The 16266-nt window shown below is 40.9% G+C and overlaps 2 long non-coding RNA genes across 2 annotated transcripts in view; both read right to left on the minus strand.

Annotated features, from left to right (window-relative positions):
- The window catches only part of LOC118292075, a 57573-nt gene extending 42539 nt beyond the window's left edge, over positions 1-15034 (minus strand). Inside the window, exon 1 of the long non-coding RNA XR_007030328.1 lies at positions 14204-15034. This is a non-coding gene — a long non-coding RNA (uncharacterized LOC118292075). The remainder of the gene's footprint in view (positions 1-14203) is intronic.
- On the minus strand, positions 17-13076 carry LOC118292073. The gene is made up of 3 exons (XR_004786826.2): positions 12907-13076; positions 6052-6117; positions 17-2406 (listed from the first exon to the last, which is right to left on the minus strand). It is a non-coding gene; the product is annotated as an uncharacterized LOC118292073 (long non-coding RNA).
- Positions 15035-16266: the final 1232 nt, after the last annotated feature.

Genomic DNA, 16266 nt, shown 5'->3' on the forward strand with positions numbered 1-16266 from the left:
TAAAATGCATCAGTCTTTGGCAAATACACATGACCTGTTGTTTTGACAAACTAATCTCTGGAGGTTTAAGACGAGTTCTGAGAATATTTCATGCAAATGATATACAGCACCGGTTCCCAACAATTCTCTGGAGGATCAATCTGAGGAGGTGCAGGTAAAAAAATATTTAAAACGCAGCTATAAGAAATATAGTTTTGTCTTCCTTATTCTGAACAATACTCTTTGCTGGTAGAATTTTTTTACCAGCAAACCGGATGTGAGAGGCCACATCTTATAGATGTACGCAACTTGTGACAAGGGATCGCAAGTTTAAATCTCTTTGTTTTAAAGGGTACCACTGACATAAACACATGCTTGTATTTAGCTGTCACACTACTCCAAATTATTATGTTAGTAGAATGGAGACAGTTATATGCCAGAGTCCACGAAGATCATTGGTCGATAAGTAATTCTGTAACATAAGTATTTTTCTGACAAATGGCCTTTGATCTGAGCATGGCCTCATACTTGCTGTAGTTCACCACTTCTACCAGCAGATGGAAGGCAATATCTACAAATACAAATTCCACCCCCTCTTGGTTAAATTGCTCGCTTTCTATACAACTGCTACATGTGGAATTATATTTCTTATTCTCAATTTTTTCCCCTTACCACTAACCCATTAAAGGGTTTGCCCTAAAACCCCCTCTATAAGCTGCCTATGTATACAACAACAACGCCTCGAATTATGGATTAGGTCGTCTGACAGTTTTCTGTCTTTCAGTCCTTTTTTTCATGAGAGGTCAGATCTGGTCCATTTCAAACTTGGCCAAACTGAATCCACAGGAAACTTTCAGCTTTTTTAAAATACAACATGGGTATGTGGTAACAAAAAAACAAAATAAGTCAGTCACAGAATCGCATTTGGATTGTAATATATTTTGTGACCGTCGACATATTTGCAGCTGACCTCATCTGGTTGGTGGAACCCGGAGGAGAAAATAAATACTGAATAAAGGTTGTACTCTCAGCTGCTGTCGTCTAGCACATCGACAAGGCATGAGTACTTGTGCGTCTGTGCATGTGTGTGCCTGTATGTCCTTGTCACAGTGTGTTTGTCAGTGGGTCGCGTTATATCTTGGTGCAGTGACAGCATCAGTTAGCTGCCGGAGAGACATCAGAGATCATGTTCGCAGTGCCAACAGCAAGAGGGGCTGAGAGTTGGTGCTGGCCACGGGGCCTGAGAGTAGATAATGTCAGGCAGCTCGGAGCCGGAGAAATGCAGTGGCATATGTTGTCTGACAGGGAAACGCCTGGCTGTTGTCGAGCGGAGAGGAGAGACGGACTGGTGGCCGATTGGAGTGACAGCTGTCAGGACAGTGGGTGTGTGTGTGTGTTGTACTGCTGTCCTCACAAGAACCATTCTGAGCTTTAGACAGTACTGTAAAGTGACTTTATTCTGGGAGTGTTCTTTTTAAACAGGTGGTTTAAGGTTAAAATTTCGTTTTAGGGGATAGATTTTGGTTTAAGTCAGGCTAAATGTTAAAGCAAAATAGTAATTTGACATCAGGTTTAACCCATCATATATACTGATCGTCAAAATTGCCATCGCTGATCTGCCTTCCATGTCTCTCCCTCTCTCTCACCCTCCATCTCTGTCAGACACTTTGTTTTTGCATAAATGTTTTAAACATCTTCCATTTATCTTAAGACATTGTCTTTTTTCATAAATATTTTTAATATTTTTATTTGGTTGATGTGCACTTCTTTACGTCCTGGGAGAGAGATAGAGATAGATAGATAGATAGATAGATAGATAGATAGATAGATAGATAGATAGATAGATAGATAGATATAGATAGATATATAGATAGATAGATTTAAATGAAACCATCTGAGAAGGTAGAAATAACTCATTGACAAATAAGCACAGCTTTGTATGAAAATGCCACAAGCAAATATCATTGGGTCCCACAAACCTACTGACTTTTGACCTCTTTATATTATCTCTCTCTTTGTTATACGTCACGACAAATGTGCATCCTCAATTCACAACCAATAATGACACCTAAATATAGTGGAAAAGAGGAACTTGGTTAAACCATCCTCATGAACCCGCACTAAACACAGTAGAAGATGGATTGTGACAGTCCAGGTAGAGAGAGAGACACGCAGGAAGAAGAAGGCATATCCATCAGATTAACACACAGTAATGTCTTCCTGGTCTGGCTCCCAGCATCAGTGATTTATCAATGCAAAGCTAATAGCATCAATATGAATCTAACTAAAAATCAATATTTCATTACCTAATTGTTAGTGGGAATGAAGAAGGATGATGGTATGAGACAGCGTTTGAGAGCATTTGGAGTTCACGGAGACATCTGGAGGACAAACTCAAACAGGAAGTCCACCCTCACTTATGACACACTTTCAAAGAGGAGGAGGAGAGAGAGGAAAAATCAATGTACATATCTCTGACATGATAAAACACAAACAACAAACAGAAAAAAAAGTAGAATGAATTGTGGCAGAGTGATGGTGGGAGGTTAAGACAGCGTTACAACCTCAGTTTTCATCAGAAGGATCGACGTCCAACCACTATACATAGACACAAGCTGTAGTCTGAAGACTCCATTAAAAATACTAATTGTCTAAAAGGCTATCAAACCCAGACGGTCAACCCAGACCCACAGCATTCATCACCTGCATGTTGTTTACTAAGATCTGTTGGCAGAAGTCGATATAAGTTGGTGACAGAGATGCATAAAAACAAATTCAGGTCTTGCTTGTGTCAAAGTAGAGCCATCAGATACGTCCTCTTTGATAATCCTTCTTCTTTATTGTTTTGTTATTGTATTGTTGTATTATCCCCCACTTTCTATCCTCCTCTCCTCTCTTTGCCCCATTTTTCTCCTCTTACCCCAACCGGTTCAGCCCACATCTGAGTGTGGTTCTGCTAGAAATGTCTTTCCTCCACAGTGGCCAAGTGCTTGCTCATTGTGGGAACTGCTGGGTTTCTATTGTGAGGTCTCAACCTCATCATGTAAAGTACCTTGAGATAAGGTATGTTGTGATTTTACGCTATATGAATAAAATTGAATTGAATAGAAAATGACACTCAAATTTTATATTTTCAGTTTCATATTAAATCATAATTAACCTAAATTTAGCCATTCTCACTCTCACTCTCAGTTTATATTTCCATCATGCAGTTGGATGCGACTTGTTTAAATGTAATGGAGCTTAATCTTATACTTGCCCCTAGTAAACCTGAAACTTAACAGGGTGTGACTCTTGTGGAGTCTCCATTTCACAGCTAATCATAGAATCTGGTTTACTCAACATTGGTGATTATATAAAATGACAATTTCAGTGCAGGTTGGTTCTGCATTTTGAACTAAGTCTAAGTTAGTAGCTGTATTCTTGAGTTGAATGATGAGGGCCTGCTGACATTTATTCTTCTGACCTAGTGTCACGCAGGAATCCAAGAAAATTAAACAGTTGGTCCTCACAATCTGGAGCACTCACATTAAGCAAATAGAAAAGAAATTTCAGCGATTGCATCTTCAAAAGTTGCTTTAACCTCAAATGGCACATGAGAGGGAGCACTCCTATAAGAGAAAATAAAGAGTAACCGGTCTATAGGTATGGATATGAGAGAGTCTCTCTGCATTATCTAGGACCGTGAGGGTATCACAACCGTCTACTACAGCTGTTAAAAAGATAATATCTCCATTGTGCCAAAAATAATTCTCTCAGACAAATGTCAAAGATCACAGTGCACACCGACAATTGTTAATGCCTCTGTAATTTATGAATTGGTTATTTACACACTTTGAATTTGTAGCGCAGAGTGGAAAGAGGGGCTTTGGTTTAATTGCTGTAGAGCAAAGTACATGACAAGGCCCAGGAACTGGAGAGAAGCCAGATCCCATCCTGTGTCGGGCACTAATAACACATCACAGTGACAGAGATGCGCATCCTCTCTACCTTGCTGTATCGATCTCCCATCTCGTCGTTAATAGTCCTGTTAAACACCAGCTCTTGGATCTTTACTGTGTCCAAGCCCACTTAACAATAAAACTCCCCCTCCGCTCACCTTTTAAGATTCCTGAGAGGTAGTGAGACAGCAACAGGCAAAAAAAAAAAAAAAACAGTCGGTGGAAGGGATTCAGTCACCTGCAGGATAATATCATATCTGTAGCTGTAAAATGAGTCCTAAATTAGTTTTAAGCAAAAAAGCATGTATTAATTCAGTTGCAGGAGAATCTGTTTGTTTAATTTGTCCGAGAGATGATTCATGCAGAGAAAAACTCTGATGCAACGCTGCATGTTGTTGTCACATGATGGGATGTACAGTTGTGTCTTTCACCCATTCAGCCTCAAATGTACTTTACGTTGAAGTCCTAATTGGAAAACGTTAAGAAGCATAACTAAGGTTACCAAACCATGAGCTATGATGAGCATGTGGACGCTTAAGACTGCTGTTGATGTTAACTTTACTATACCATTAAAATATTCTAAAATCATAATTTCTCCCCCTTAAAATTGTTAGGACGGCAGATAGACATTTTGAACTTTATTATTTCCAGCTCCCTCTTAGCTTGTACCGCTTGTTCTACACTGACGCGTTTCTAGAACAGATAGTTAGAGACGGTGTCAGATATTGTCCAAAGCAGGGCTATAAAGAGGGATTGGCACAAATTCACCTATGACAAGATTTAAAATCGCCCTTCACACGAGCATTAAATATTCTTAATGTACGGTGAATTAACAGCTTTTGGGCAGTAAACAGTGCATTAGGTAATTGCGGACGTGGGAAGAGACGGAGGAGGAGAGCGTCTGATTTCTGCCCATGTAGAGCAGACGTCCAGGGGGAGTCCAAGTCTTTAGTCAAGGACTTGTGTTTTATTGGTTGAACGATATAAAACATGACAAAATGTCTACTCAAAGAGAATCAAAGATTCTCAACCCTTCCCATGGGGACGTCTATATAGGGCAAGAACTCCTTGCGTCTCCCTCTCTCCGCCTCTCTCTCCTGGGTGGTGTGAAGCCTCCTCCATCCACTAGAAGAGCCAACATGCGTGTTTGTTACCTTGAACACTTTGCTCCAGCGGTGACACAAACTGCGGTTTCAATTTTGTTTTTGTTTTTCATTTGGCTGTATTGTTATTTTGAAATCTGGAAGATGACTTTTACTAATCTACGGTTGTGTCTAAATTCTGCGACACAGCACACGATTCAGTTTGAATGAAATATAATTTACCCAAATCTTGTTATTGTTATTAATCCATTCATGCTGGTGTAGCCCACCAAAGATGATGCAAATTTAGGATTAAGTGATTTGTCACAATTTGCCAACCTTTTGTCAAAAATCACCACCGCAGTTAAAAAAAAAAAAAAAGAAGCTCTGCAGGCGTCTGCCTCGAACGTGCTGAGATTAGAAAGATAAGAACTCATAAATTCTTACAGGGTAGTTTATTTGTTTGTGCTTTGAAACTTTTTTTTTTTATACTAGGTTCTCTCTCCTGCTGGAGTACAGTTCCTTTTGAGCTCGAAAAAATAAATAAATTTGAGTAACTAAACAGGGGCATAAGTGCGGTGTTTGTTGTTTTTGATTTTACTGATGCCTCAGGAAGGAATTTCTAGCTTTAGTGGTGAGGCTTTGAAGAGAGTTTTCTTAAAAGGTGTGCAATGTTTTTCCCGTCTCGAAACAGAATTTGATTTTTATTTATCCTGCTAATGTCACGCATCAGGCGCTCGCACACTAAATACACAATGAACCAACACACACACACACACACACACACACACACACAGACGTTCTTAGATCAGAGAAATGTTCCTTAAAAACAGAATATATTACTGGGCCAGATAGTAGGATTATGAATCTTTATACAATTATATGAAGCATAAGGAGAGTGGAACAAGATATGTTTTGCTCTTTGGTCTTTTCAGGTGCCTCTATAATTATTTTCTTATCGACCCCTATGGCTTCATCTTAACATTGAGTCACAATGTGCACTGCAGATATCCTCTTGATATATGATACACTGAAGCTATGGCACCAACCTCAACTGCCCTTGTCGGAGTCTGACGGAGGACCGTTATTGCTCCGTCTCTGTCTCCAATTTCTCTCTGAAATTAATAATAATACATTGGATTTATAGAGCGATTTGTATAAACTCAAGCACTAAAAGATTACATTTTAGCTGTCAGGACTATTTGTTATAGGAAGAACATATATGACACAAATTCCACTTTCATCTGCATTTCAGTGTTTCTTTCCTCTGAGGATCAAATACTGTGCAAACTCTGTCCTCAGAGCTAAACTATGAGATGTGGTTGAAAGCTCGGGAAAAACGATATGAGCAGACCAAGGGTGTTTTTAAGAATTGATGCCAGCTGATGAGACAGCTGATTGTGTAATATGAGGAAAGCAGCATGAAGAAAACTGTGATGAGCCTTCTGCTTTTCCATCAACTTTGAGCTGTAAAACAATCTATTAATTATAATATCTACACCGTGGGGGGAAAAAAAGCCACAAAACTATATTTACAGTGCACTTTCTGCAGAGAAGGCCTCCTGACCTGGTCATAAAATGCCACTGAACACACAATTCCTCAGCATTGCACAATAAACTGACATTTCCCCACTGATGTGTATTATTCTCCGGCTGTAAAACTCAGGTGCTGTGACTGTGCTCATGTAGTGTTACCGAATGATTCATAAACTCTGCTGAGTCGGCATTTTGCTGGGATGTGAACATTTTTCTTCTGAAATGTTCACCGTAATAGCTCCGTTCTGAATTATAGCGTTGCTGAAGGTGGCAATCATGTTGCCAAATTAGTCATCTTATTTGACAAAACAAAAGGAAAAGGAGAGAGGACATAGACTGACAACAAGAGTTTCTCTTCTACAAAGCAGAGCTTCAGTTGCAACCTCCATGCACAAATTTACTGGTAGTTCAGCATAAAAAAAGGAAAACCTGCACGTTTCTCTACGTCTCACAGAAATAAACTCTCTCATTGCAACAGCAAATCAATATAAGCCGTTTTAAACTGGATTTCTACCAATAGCGAAGCTGCAGTGACTCTGGGTTATCTTTGTTTCCCTTTAGAGTTATTTGAAATGACTCAACAGAGAGATGAAAGATAAAGTGAAAGAAGTGTTTCTCACGGTGAGGGCCCCCGAGGCTCAGCTCTTGGATCCCTCACCACTACACAGGACTCGTCATGCTTGTCATTTCAATGTTCCTGAAGGTCGCCTCATCTGAAAGGCCCAGAAGGGAAAGAGGTGAAGAAATATACACTGACGTCAGAGTGGGGAAAATGAATAAGTTTACACTGCAAGATGAAAGCCGTGCACATACGATCGGTTTTGTGCCCTTGTCAACAGACGCGTATCTTTAATGCGAGGGCAACTGTGATTTACTTGTAATAACTTCACAAAATAGATTTCTGAACAAAAGGGTCTGACATTTAAAGAACAAAAACTACAGGCACTTAGTGGCCAGTTCTGTTGTAGCAGACTGCTGCTCTGAACAGTATATCAGAAAAAGATATGAATACAGATTAATAAATACTGAGAACGCTAAGTAGTAGTTTCAAATTGATAAGTAATTGTTTTGTGGCTTGAATCAGTTTTTCTAATCACCAACTCATAATCAATATCCTCTCAGAATGGCGATGGTGTCAAACTGATTTATCTGTCCTCACTGTACATGTACAGTATTATTGTTCATGTTGCCTATGCACAATTTTATATCCATTGTCAAAGACAGTTTTTGGATGTTAAAAAACAATTAACAAGCACATTTGTTTACACCTTAACTCGCCTTATTCTGAGAAAAAGTAATGTGGGGGGGAAAAACTGAAACAACATCCAGTAAATTCCAAAAAAATGGCATCTGAGTCATGCGGCTGTTACGAAGAGCATAGTGATGGTGAAGTCAAGGATTGAACGGCTCTTGACACATTGTACCTTTCCACCTCATAGTTCTCCCTCATGACCCATATTTACTGCTGCTTCCAGCTCAGTATATGGAATCAATTATTTTTCTCTGTTTAAGGACAAAGTAGTCAAATCTCAGGTCATTTCCAGTCTCCACTTCCACCTCTTCCCCATTTAAAAATCATGATTTACACTTAATTAATTTCATTTCTCCACTGTACAACTTTTCATTTTGTCAAATCAAAAAAAAAGTCAATCTACATTCCCTCCTTTGTTATTACTGCAATAGACCCAATAATTGATGTTACTAGGGCTCATTACATCAGTCTATAATAAAATTACGTATCCCCCCTTTTTTTTATTGAGTCACTACATTAATGTTTAATGCTTTCATGTCATTTACCCACTGTATTATTAATTACTGTGGGCCCATTAATACATTAAGAGCCTTGTTCGTCCTGTGAATGGAGCTGGGAGGGATTTGGCCGGTGCTGTGGGTTCCAAATAAACTTCAATTTGGCAGATTGACACGGGCCAAACAGCAAAAAGAAGGATTCACTTGTGGTGCTTGCATGCGATGCATTTCAAGTTGCTTTGTAACTTGTTATGAGGAGCTTGTGAGTTGTGTGTCTCTCTCTCTCTCTCTGTGGAACAACTACATTGACAATAACTCTGTGGTTTTCTTATGACTCACAGGCTCGTCCATCTGTTGTGTGGTTGTCGCTGCACAAACACATCCGGAGCCACAGTGAGAACGCTGGCATTAGCCTGTACGGTGCTGGATTGAACGACAAGTCGTAAATCCATTTTTGATTGATTTTTATTTTATTTGGAGTATTGTCCTAGTACTAGTCCTCCTCCAAGGGGATAAACAGTACCAGACGCTTTAACAGGAGAAGAATATTTCACTAAATGTTGTTGCAGTTCCCGCTGGTCACCAACAGAGGTTGATAAAGGTCACGGATGAATTCATGTCCTGTGGAGCGCATAGTGACACAGTGCTGAGCATATTAAGGTAATGTGATATTTACAGTCTGTTGTGCGTCCTGCACTGGTTCCAATCTCTCTCCAGCTTTCCTGCAATTGTCTCCAGTTTAATTGCTTCACTGCCCCCTGTATACCCTTTGCTTTTCACACACACACACACACACACACACACACACACACACACACACACACACACACACACACACACACACACACACACACACACACACACACACACACACACACACACACACACACACACACACACACACACACACACACACACACTTCCTCTGGCCCCGAGTCAGGCAGGGCAGCTGCAAAAGGCCTCAGCTATGCGGGCTGACGAGAAGTGACAGCTCTCTGTATCACTCCCTGGCACTGACAACTGACAGATGGATACCACTCACACAGACTGCAGGGGAAACGAGGGCGTGGGGGTGGGAGTAAGGGTGGGAGTTGGGGAGAGGAAGAGGGAAAACACAGAGGAGAATGATTCTCCAGCACTGCTCTCTTTTGTAGAACAACAAGCCTGTGTCATGCCAAACCTAGGCTCTTTTCCCTTGCATGCACGCACACGCACGAGTTATACAACTAGATGTTCAAACAAGAGGTATCTAAATAGATATATTAACTGGAAGTGATGAGCATATGCTGAATTTGAGTTACCGGAGTGAATATATTTTAGAGAAGTTTTTGCTTTGTGACAAAGTGTGACAGTAAAATGGCTATTCAACTCGTCAGTATTCTTATTCTGTGAGGACACGCGTGCGTCTGAATATTCAGAAACACTTTGTTTTCCTGATCGCTCACAAGCCAGATGTCTTTAACATGTTGTCACTGATGCGGCTATGTTGCTTGAGATGATGCGAACACGTTCAACTTGTTAATGTGAGGATGTTTTCAGTTCTGACACACTGGAGGGAGTGCATGGATGGATCTCTCAGAGCACAATGTCCATTTCCCTTTTGAACAACATCACACTGCGTGTAAAATATGGTGACAGTTCACTAAAGATTTTCTTGACAAATGCTGATTGGCTTGTTGGCTTGTACCTGTCTGTCTGACATTGGCAATGTCAAACAGACAATAATGAAAATTTAAAATGGAGTTAGGATAATGGAAGCAATGCATTTTGCTCCATGACGATATCATCATGTATCATAATCAACAGTTTGAGTTTGCAGTGTCATAATGTAGCTGGCAGATATTAATTTGAAATGTGTTAGGGCAACTGCATTGGGCAACATGATGCCCAAAATATTAGATGTGGAAAATACTGAATTACATTACATTATATTCATTTAGCTGATAACTTATGCACAGAAATGTTTGTTTGCATACACATATGCTGGGGTATTTTATTGTTTTAAGTGTCTTTCTCAAAAAAACATTGGCAATTTTGAATCCAGGCCAAGTTAACTCTCTGAGCCACAGCTGCTAGAGAAAACAAAACTAAGTATGAAAAATCAACAGATCATTATGTAACAGACAAACATTTAATATGGCTCAGACATGGCTGGGAACAAATAGACAAGCTGTTCTCCACACTTTATAGAAAAGAAAATTGATCATATGCCCGAGTTAAGTTTATTGCTCAAGTCACATAGCAAATATATTTTCACCTCAGTTATTTGTCTTGGTAGTTCTCACGTCAGGATCCACAGCACAGGCTGTGATTGTGGCAGTTACTGACTCTGCTGCGCAGAAAAGTGGAGGGGGAGAAATATTGAAGGAGGGGGATTGAGACAAATCAAAAAGGACAACAAAACTGCACATGACAACAGCAGACAACTGTACCTAAATAATATGAATATTATTCTTAAGTGCCACTGAATTTGAACCAACTAAAACTGCTGCACTTTCCTCCGAATAAGCGGAGATGAATTTAAAATCTCCTCTCAGATCCGTCACCGTGGCTGCCGTGCACCACCACATCTACTCAGAGACATCTAATTTGAGTCTCAACCGCAAAGAGCCACACGGGGAGATTTGGCAAAGTTGGAATTCGAGTACAACATGCTTAGATTTGATTTTAAGTTGGCACACACTAAGCACTGCGCTGAGTCTGATTGAACTAATAAGCTCACGCCTGAAACCTTAAGTGACACTCTAAAACAGCAACAGTGTCAAGTCTCAAATGGGCATTGCCACACCAAGGCGATGATGACATGAGCATTGTGTATCGCAGCTGAAGAGTGTGGTAATGTTGTCAGCGCTGCCCGAGGCCTCGGAGCCATCATCCAAACAAGAATCCTCGGCGATATACGCTGTCTCGTTACTAGCTGGCGCATATTCTGTCAGTCTTCCTAACGCCAGACTGCTGCTCTGATTACTTCCTCTCCACTTACTGCATCCCCTTGCAGACTGCTTGACCTTCTGTAATTACGTAAAATGATATTTATTTTGTTCTTTCTGGAGGGTAAATTCCTCACGAACATGAAAACTTGTGATCATGAGAGCTGGGGTCTCCTGTGGCCATCACAACTACACCCCCTCAAGAGCATGATTGCTAGTGTGTTGATAGCTGAAGGCAGCTTGTTTTCTTGTAGCGAACGGAGTGTGATGAGTTTGATTCTGAGCCGGGAGGAGGAGCATCTGAAGAGGCCACAGACTCTGCTGCCATCTGAAAACCCCAACAATATGTCACACGATATGTAGTCACATTACCGCTTGTGAATTATCTCTTGTATCGATGAGAATATCTTGTTCTATCTGAGGTTATTTATTTCGACCTTTCTGCGACAATAGCGAGTGGAGAGTGGCGTGACACATACGGTGGAATCGTAATAATAACATGTTAAAACATGGCTGCAGCTACACTATAGTCCAACAACAGCTCCTGCGATGTGATGTTTTAAAACTCAAACTACTGTAGCAATGCAAAAACACAACTTTTTCTTTCCATACAATAAAAGGCCTGATCTCTGGACATCTGCCGAAAATAGAGGAGCAGATTTAGTATCCCTTATCTTTTCCCCCAAAATTCTTCTAATTAACATTGTGATGATGAAAACCCACTGCAAGACAACGATTGGTTCAACATTCACCAGAAACAACAACAGTATTTTTCCACAGAAAAACCTTGACAGCAGGTCTAATACTAAACTTCAAAACGTACCAGCAAATTACTGCAGCTAGTTATCTTTAGCTTCTCATAACTTCAGGAGACGGGAATAGTCTGGCTCTGTAACCAAATATCGACACAGTAAAATGGCAACTTGGCTTATTTACACTTTGGCTTCAGATCAGATTAAATATATATCACATTAGTGCGTTTCTAGCAGTGTGTGCAAATTTTGTAGGAGAGCCCAAGGCTAGCCTTTTTTCCCTGCTTTCCATTGTGTTAAACTAAGCTAGCCAGAAGCAGAAGAGTGTTGTTTTTCTACAAACCAAAATGCACTTGCTTAAACAATTTTTTTTGTCATTAATAAGATGTTACATTAGCACATGACCTCTCATTTTCTGAGCCATTTTCAAAAGGTTCTTCTACCGTACGCCGTGTTTAAAATTGACAAAAAGTGCAGAAAATATGCCATCATTTGTGGTAGGGTGTGGAATACAGAAAACTCCTTCTAATTATAGTCACTGAAGTGTCTAAAAATTAATAATATATAATGATGTTGACAAAAAAGACCAATACCCACTTATCTACAGAAGCTACAGAAATAACAATCCTGCAAACCAGATCGGTGTATTTCTCATGTATGCTCAGTGGAAACATAATATCCAATACAGGAGAATTCAGCTACCTGCCACTTCCTGTACTATGTGCAGTAAAACAGTCAAATCTTCATTTTCAGTAACTGAAATAAATCCCTCCCACACACAAAGAGACGCATAGGAAAACAGAAGAAATCTGCCATGAAACTTAATCACAAAAGGTCATGTTGGCGAACGGGGAACAGATTAAATTAGCATAGTATTAGATATGGAAAATGATTCCTGTCAAATCAAACTGTGGCACAATTATAATATGTTAATTACTTATTTCATTAAGGAAGTTGATTGCAGTTCACAGACGAAATCATGCGGGCTGAAACACCTGGAAAGAGGTGATGGAGTTTGAAACCTCGACTCTGTCCCTCTCGCGTCTGCTCGTTTTCTTCCTGCGTCCTTGTCATCGTTCCTCATCTACTCTGGCTTTGGCTTTTCGCGTATGCATTAATTGCCTGAACATGCCACACACACAAAAAAAAATATGCTTCAAAGGGCGCAGGACTTCTCATTTGTTCATCAAAGGGAAGATGATGAGTAGTGTGAGATCATATGACCTACCCACAATGCTCCTCAAGGGAACCGAGGAGTAGATCGGTGTGTGTGTGTGTGTGTGTGTGTGTGTGTGTGTGTGTGTGTGTGTGTGTGTGTGTGTGTGTGTGTGTGTGTGTGTGTGTGTGTGTGTGTGTGTGCGCGTGTGTGTGTGTGTGTTTGTGAGGCAGCCAATGAAAACATGGGGGGGAATTAATCCAAGGAAAACACAAAGATTTCTCATTGTGCAGGTTGAATAAACACGATCAGGGTTTTACCTATTAGAGCAATAATAACATGGAAATGTTTGTAATGGTGGAAAGCATGACCTGAGGCGGTGTGTTTATTGATGCATGTTTAGAGTGAAGTAAATAAAGGTTGAAGCCTAGCAGAAGGTTTGAATTTTTGGTGCGGTCTGCACCATTTTTTGTTTTTCGATTTACAGTACAGAGCCTGGGCTGAGGTGAAAACCAGGATGTGAAGGTTGTTGCCTCCTTCATTCTTTGGTTCGTTTACTGACTTGAACAAACAGCAACATTTATGGACATCAGAGTCGTTCTCTATTATACGACTAGAGCACATCATATGGATTAAAATGACCGTTATAGGTTTACTATGGAAACTAATAAAGCAAGCAATATATGTAGGTAAAAAGAAAAGAAAAGAAAACTTCTTCAGCCTGACAGTTTGAGACACTCTTTGGTGTCACGTGGAAAAGATTTGTCAGGTGAAAACGGAGTGAGTACAAATCTAATATTTGTACATTTACTTCACGACTCACAGCCACGGCGAGCTGGGCACAGCAGAGATGGACGAGTGACCGTGATGAAGCGTTACATTGAATAAAGAGGCCAACACACCAGCTGTAATCTACCGTCTATCCATCAACCAAGCCACCACGACAAAGCCCCGCGCTCAAACCACAGCCTTCAAGTTTGATGGGGAAAAAAACTAAAAAACCACACACATTCACTGAACAGCGTCAGGACAGCAATTACCCACAATATGCACGTTGGCACAAACTGCAAACACTCACCTTGATGAAGTGAAGTGGCAGATGGTCGGATGTGACGTTATCCCAATTGAGAGGAGCGGGAAATCTCCACTTCCGCTTGTGAAAGTGCGCGCCGAGGCCCATCGGTTGATTTCAGGAAGCCAACAGGAACACGCCCTTCACAAAACAATTCACAAAAGTGACTCCAACACTGTGGCTGTGTCCGAAATCATAGTGCCTTCGCCATTTTGTAGTGGCGTCCTAAATCACCCCCTAGATTTCATATACCCTATATAGTGCACTGAATGTATCCCAGAATGCATCGTGAAAAGTAGTGGACATCCGATGGTCAGTAACCGAGCAATATTTACCATGATGCATTGCGCTCGCTGGCGGAGGGAAGAGACGAGTCGACGGCGGTGCAGCAACACGTCTCAGCCTTCTCTCTCTTCTTGCTCTATTTCGCCTAATGTCTGTCATAAAACCATTGAATAATAGTGAAAATAAACACGGACATAAATATAAAATATTTTAAATACAATAGGATCGTCCAACGGCCGGGGTCGTTGTAGTTACGTCATAATCCTACGCCAAATACTTAATTACCGTCGCGACTCCAAGCAGTGTCCGAAATCGTAGGGGGTAGTGAATGAGTGGGTGAATTCGGACACAGCCAGTCTCTTTGTTTCGCAGGTAAGATTCGTTGCGGGACGTTTCATCACCAGTAGAAGAGAAATCAACAAGAGTCTGCGGCAGGTTTACGTTTCCGACTCGGCGCACACCTGTGTGGTGCAGCGGATCGATTGCGCTGCGAGTGGGCGTGGCCTCGGGCAGGTTTAAATAGACCGCCTTCGGCAGAGGGTGCGTTGCATTTACGCATAGCCAGGAGGTGTGTGTGTGTGTGTGTGTGTGTGTGTGTGTGTGCGTGTGTGTGTGTGTGCGCGTGCGTGTGCGCGCGCGTGTGTGCGAGTGGGTCGGCTTCAGACCTATATGCTTCACACCATTAAAAGAAAAGGAATGGATATTTAACGTTCCTTTTTTCAACAAATTCATTCATGTGTTTGCACATTCAAGTTGCTTTGAAAGTGAAATGTATAGGAATCAGACACACTGAGATTTAAAAAAAAAAAAATTCATAAAATAAATTCATAAACCTTTGTGCTTGTGTTTCTCTTGGATTGAATTATACTCTGCATTTCTTTCCTAGATCCCTGGAGTTTAAATTATTGAAACTGCTGAGCTCTGTGATGAGTGTTGAGAGGATTGAGAGCCGATGAAGGTGTGTAGTGTTGGATGAGCTGAACAAGTACTGTCCACTCGGCTGTAATGCAGATAGAGCCATCAGAGGGGTTGTTGACAAAACAAGCCTGGTGCCTGTCGTGAATACGTGACACGCAACATCTTCATCGTGAGATACAGTCATCAGCAGGCTGTTATTTTGACTATCGATGCTCTCAAATTAATTATAAAAGCGAACATTGACCCAGCGCAGCATCAAAGTGCCCCCATCCGAGAATCATCCCACACTGAGAGGAACCTTCTCCAAGACATCCTAAAAGAATTCTGACCATCACTATTCATGAAAGTTAAAATTTCCATGTTTAAAAGAAAAAGAAAAGTTGAATGAAAAAAATATGCTCACCTCAAAATACATTAGCGGCGCCAGAGCTTCCATCCACATGCTCATCATCAGCAGATGAAGTTCATAATTAGAGGGTGTATGTGCGTCCACTGCAGTGCGTCAACATGTGGTTATGCACGTTTTTAACGGACACAGGATACTCAGTTGAATGGCACCATTTGCCTTGTCACGTGTATATCTGCACAGAGGACGGAGTCCATCAACGCTGTGTGGAAACTACATCCCCACATCACCAACTTGCGAGCAATAAATCACTCTATACAAAAGCCTTCATATTTTGCCAAATTGGATACATTTCTGGCATAATTTATTATCTAGGAAAGTTTAAGCTGATGCAAAAGTCTCTCTGCCTGATTGAGAGACTGACGCGTCTTGTGCAAGTTACTGAAAGGCTGAAAGACTGTGAGATGATAGCAACACTAAATGACACTTGCCGCTGACAAGTGGCAAATGGAAAGGATTA

Source organism: Scophthalmus maximus, chromosome 22 (assembly GCF_022379125.1).
Source record: "Scophthalmus maximus strain ysfricsl-2021 chromosome 22, ASM2237912v1, whole genome shotgun sequence".
In the NCBI taxonomy this organism is placed as follows: domain Eukaryota; kingdom Metazoa; phylum Chordata; class Actinopteri; order Pleuronectiformes; family Scophthalmidae; genus Scophthalmus; species Scophthalmus maximus.